The following is a 5,667-nucleotide window of genomic DNA, read 5'->3' as shown; positions in this document are numbered from 1 at the left end:
AGTCCTGTCTTCCTGGGGTATATGTGCCCCATGACAGATGCCCAGGCCTCCAGCACGGGTTACATTTTACTATGTCCCTGCGACCCTTGCTGTGAACTCCAGCTACCCTCCTCACATCCTCAGACAGCCATCCTCCCAAACCATCTCCTTCTCTTCTCCCAGCCTGATCCCAGTGCCCTGTCTGCCTCCTCCTCTCCCTTCAGAGTAAGCATGATCTTGCCGAGCTTCCCTGGGGTCCGGCAGGTGGGAGACACCTGCCGGTGGCCATACCGGTGCTGTGGCACTTCTTGCCTGGTTGGACGTGTCTGCTCCTCTACTCCTCTGACAGGGGCTCTGACTGTGCTTCCTGAAGGGACAGGTGAGCCCAGAGAGACCCTGTGACAACCCAATCAAGGTCAAGGAGCCATCTGGACCCCCAGGGGAGGGAGGCAGACCCTTGGGCCGGGCCACCCTGGACCACCCTCCCCTGGGCTGGCCAGTCTGACGGCTCCAGCATTAGAGACTGTTAGAGCGATGATTACATTCAGCTTCACAGTTGCTGGCCAGGGTGCCAGAGCTGTGTGGTGGGGACCGGGTTGGCATCAGAGTGTGGGACTCGAGGGGCGGCTGGCAGGGAAATCAGAGCGGCCCTTCTGCCCCTGGCTCCGGCTTTCCGCTGGTGACATGGAAGAGTATTAGGGTTCAGAACTCTTGACAATGGGCTTTTATTCTCAGGACTCCATCGTCATTGGCTTGCAGAGCCCTGGAGACAGGAACAAAAGCCAAGGGGGCCCTGCCAGGTCTCTCGCCCTCCAAGCCCTGTGCCCTGCAGGAGTGCAGGGGGCCCCAGCCCCGCTTATGGTGGGTGCCTGGCCTCCAGCTCCATCCAGGAGCTCCAGAGCCCGAGGGACATGTCCGGCTACAGGCTGGCACAGGAGATTTCCCCGAGGCAGCCCCGGCTCGCAAGGGAATCCCAGAATCCTGGAACATCAGCATAGGAGGAAGCAACAGACACCTGCCCCAATCTCTGCTAAAACTTACAGGGAGGAAACTGAGGCCCAGAGAGAGGCTGTGACTTGCCCAGGGTCACTCAGTGAGGGAAGGCCCGAGCTGGGCCTGGAAGAAGGCCTTACCCTCCAGAAAGGCACCGAGGCCAGTGTCTTCCCACCACTGGTCAGTTTTGCCCGCTCTAGAATTGCTTATAAATGTAATCCAGCGGTACGTGCTCTTTTGGAGAAGACTTCCTTCTCTCAGCATGATGGTTTCGGGTGTTGATGGTATTTTGTTCTTCTTATTGTTAAGTATATCCCACAGTTTATCTACTCACCAGCTGATGGGCACTTGGTTTGTTTCCAGCTTCTTTCTCTTACAAAGGAAGCTGTTATGAACATTTAGGTACAAGTCTTATTTTTATAAAAAAAAAAATTGTCACGGAAAAGATAGAGACTATTGTGGCAAACACATTTTTTTAATCAAGTGTAAACATCTCGTCACGTTTGCTTCTGTTTTTTTCCTTTAAGCAGAAAATACACATATAGTGAAGGCCCCTGATATGTCCTCCCTTTTGCCCCCTCCCCCAGATATAACCAACAGCCAGACTTCAGCTTTATTTCCTGTGTACGCAGCTGGCAGTTTTACTAGGTGCAGTCATTCATTCCTCTTAACAAATGTTGAGCACCTACCATGTGCAAAACCCCGATCTAGCCCCTGGTGATGCAGCCATGAACCCAACAGGCAAAATTCCCTGCCTTTGGGAGACATTAACTAATTAAAATATATCGTATGTCATGTTAGTGGTAAGGCCTGGGGAGAAAAATCAAGAGAAGGGAGACAAAGTGAGGAGGTAGGGGAGTGGCTTGAAATTTTAAATTGGGTCGTTAGAGAAGGCCCCACCAGTTTCTATGGCTGCGTAAAAAATAACCCCAACCCCAAACCAAGTGGCTTATACACAAGAATCCTACACCGCCTCTCCTGGCTTCTGTGGGTCAGGAATTCGAGAGCCGCTCAGCTGGGTGGCTCTGACTTGGGGTGTCTTATGAGGTTGCCATCAGGGGGTGGGTGGGCTGGGACCATCACCTTGAGGGCTCCTTCACTCACACACCTGGTGCCTGGCCTGGATGAGACCGGGGCAGCTGCAGACTGGCCCAGGCGGGGGCTCTCTGGCCATCTCTGTCTCTCTGTTGTCTGTCCTCCTGTTCTCTCCAACAGTCAGGGCTCCAGAAGCATGTGAGTGGGAGAGAGCCAGGAGGAAACGGAATTGCCTTATTGGAGCCAGCTTTGGAAATCAGGGTCACTTCTGCCATCACTTTAGTCAAGGCCATTACAGAACTCCATCTGGGTTCAAGCGACGGAAACACAGGCATCGCCCCCGTCCCCCCCGTGGAGTGTCAGCATCGTGTTGTAAGATCACGCAGAATAGGATCTATACTGGTGTGTGAGAGCTCCCACCTGCCCCAGAAGACAGCCTGTGTAGGGGTCCCGAAGGAGGTGAGGGGCAGGCAAAGGCAGATCACACTCCTGAGCGAAGCGTGTTCCAGGCAGAGGGAACCAGCAAGAGTTGGAGGTAACTATCTGGCGTGTTCAAGAACCACCAAGAAGGCTAATTGGGTGGAGAGGAGTGAGTGATGGGGAGGCTGGTAGGAGAGGCGAGGTCAGAAATGCAACCTGGGGGGCGCCTGGGTGGTTCAGTTGGTTGAATGTCTGCTTTTGGCTCAGGTCATGAGCCCAGGGTTCTGGGATCGAGTTCTGCATCAGGCTCCCGGCTCAGTGGGGAGCCTGCTTCTCCCTCTGCCTGCCGCTCCCCCTGTGGTGCTTGCTCTCTCTCTCTCTGACAAAAAAATAAATAAAAATATATTTTTTAATTAAAAAAAGAAGAAGAAGAAATGTAATCTGGGCCTTCAGGTCACTGCACGGGCCCAGCTTTTCTCAGAACGTGAGGGGACCCATAGAGGGATTTGTAGCAGAGGAGTGCTACGGTCTGACTCAGTTTTTTGTTGTTGTTGTTCTTGTTTTTGTTTTAATTGTTAATATATCAAAAGGCCCGCTTTAGTAACATGCTGGTCCCACCAGAAAATAATCCCAATCAGCCTTTGTCAGGAACCTGCTCAAGCTGACCAACCAATTCTTACTTCTAAACCTTTGTGTGTACACGTGTGTCTTTCATTTATTTTTACTTTTTTAAAAGATTTTATTATGTATTTGAGAGACAGAGACAGTGAGAGAGAGAGCACAGGCAGGGAAGAGGACCTGTAGCTCATTTGTATAGCTGGATGATATGCTTTCTAGAAGGTTGCAGAAGATGAAGGAGGAGCGTTCTTCGCCGGGCTTCCCTAGAAACTGAGCTGAGATGAGGTCGCTTACTGAGAAGGAGACCCAGAGCAGGGAGAGACAGAAGTGGGGGAGCCTGGGCAGGGCCATGTGGTCTAGGGGCAGGAGTCTGCGGGGGAAAAGCATGCAGAGTGCCCCCTCCCCAGAAATGTGCACCTGCAGGACAGGGGACTGGAACCTTTTTCCATCGGTTTCTGTCCTCACTGGTTGAGGATCGGGGGGAGTGCAGGTTGCCTGCACCCTGGAGCCCTCTGCTGAGCCTTCTTGAAATTGGAGGGGCCCCAGGGCATGTGAGACCGCTTGGGGTGAGAGGCTGAGCACACAGAGGGAGTCCAAAGCTGGAGGAGCGTCTGTGAGGTGCTGTGACAGCTGAGCTGAGAGCTGAAGGCGGGGACTTCAGGAGCCACGCTGGCCAGGAGGTGGGACTGATGCCCTCCAAGTGTGGCTTCGGAGGACGTGGGGTGCAGCTGCCTTAGAGGGAGGGGGCAGGAGGCCAGTGGGGGCTGAACCAGGCCTGACCGTGAGGACCGGTTGAGGGGGAAATCTTTTTTTTTTTTTTTTAAGATTTTATTTATTTATTTGACAGAGAGAGATCACAAGTAGGCACAGAGGCAGGCAGAGAGAGAGGGGGAAGCAGGCTCCCTGCTGAACAGAGAGCCCGACCTGGGGCTCGATCCGAGGACCCTGAGACCATGACCTGAGCCGAAGGCAGAGGCTTAACCCACTGAGCCACCCAGGCGCCCCGAGAGGGGGAAATCTTAAAATGCCGTGCAGGCTGGAGGAATGACGAGTGGGGAGCCGTGAGAAGTCTAGGCCACAGGCATAGGCGCCAGGGTCCTGGGATCAAGCCCTCAGCTCAGGCTCTCTACTCAGCGGGGAGCCTGCTTCTCCCTCTCTTCCCCATTCATTCATTCATCCCATTCGTTTAGCACCTGCTGTATCACTGGGGGAGGCCCTGTGCAGCCTAGGCGGAGCCTGCTGGATCTGAGAGCCGGAGGTCCTCACCTGATGGCTCTTCCTGCAGATCTTTCTGGAAAGGGGGGTCTGCCTAGTGCAGCTCCGTAAACACACGGGCCGAGCTCAGGGACGAGGAGCTGAGACGCGTGGAGAATGAGCCCTACTTACAGGGAACAGAGAAGCACAGGCCCTGCGTGGGCTTGCCTCTGCGGCCTCCAGAAGCACGGCGGGCTGGCTGGACGGAAGGAGCGGCGGGAGAGGACGTCCGGGCGGGACTGGGCCAGCTCCGCGGGTGTGTGAGGACTCCCTCTCTTACTCAGAGCAGGAGGGGCGCTATGGCCGGGGGAGGGGTAGGGAGGCGAGGACATTACTGAGGGAGGGCGACTCTGGAGCAGGAGAGCCCATGAAGAGTCCACCGCCAGGTTTCCAGGGAGGGGAGCTAAGGACTGTCAGCCCGCGGGCACCCTGGAAAGGCTCGGGACTGCAGCGGTTTCGGGATCGCGAGGGACTCGGGCGTCCTGCCTCTTTAGGCAGTGTCTGCTGCCCTCTGGTGGACGTGCGGGAGATTGCCCAAGCCCACTTCCAGTTTTTGCTTTAGCGGGCGGTCTGTGGGTCCTGCGGGTTCATCTTCAACTTGGGGCTGTAAAAACTCTCTTGTCACAGGTCCTGGAAGCGCCAGGCAGCACTTGGCAGAAACAATTCATCAGGTTAGACACAGGAAGGCAAAGGGAAACTATGGTGTGATTGCAACAGTATTTGGAGTGGAACTGGAGCAGGACTGTGTGATGTTTTCTACCAGGGGTGGTCAGAGACAGAAGTGGGGCAGAGGGTGCATCTATCTTCTCCCTTTTATTTCTCCAGTCCTTTCCACACCCTTGGACCCAATTTCCTGCATCAAATCCTTCGGTTTGAATTTTCCAGATTTGCATTGTTTGTTCAACATGTGCATAAACTATGACCAGGAGCAAATCCAGCTCTCTGGGGACCCGAAGTTTATACAACGGGAGAGAGGAATTCTCATTAAGGAAAGGAATAGAGGGGCGCCTGGGTGGCTCAGAGGTTAGGCATCCAGCTCTTTTTTTTTTTTTTTTCAATTTTACTTACTCATTTGAGAGAGAGTGAGAGAGCACACATGGAGAAGGAAAGGGAGAAGCAGGTTCCCCGCTGAGCTCAATCCCAGGACCCTGGGACCATGACTTGAGTTGAAGGCAGACGGTTAACCAACCGAACCACCCAGGCACCCCAGGCATCCAGCTCTTGATCTCAGCTCGGGTCTTGATCTCAGGGTCCTGAATTCAAGCCCAGCGTTGGGCTCCATGCTGGGCATGGAGTCTATTGAAAAGAACGAACAAATGGAAGGGAGGAAGGAAGGAAGGAAGGAAGGAAGGAAGGAAGGGAAGAAGG

Source organism: Enhydra lutris, unplaced genomic scaffold (genome assembly GCF_002288905.1).
Source record: "Enhydra lutris kenyoni isolate GAN:26980312 unplaced genomic scaffold, ASM228890v2 scaffoldscaffold10, whole genome shotgun sequence".
Lineage (NCBI taxonomy): Eukaryota > Metazoa > Chordata > Mammalia > Carnivora > Mustelidae > Enhydra > Enhydra lutris.
Note: the sequence above shows the minus strand (reverse complement) of the source record.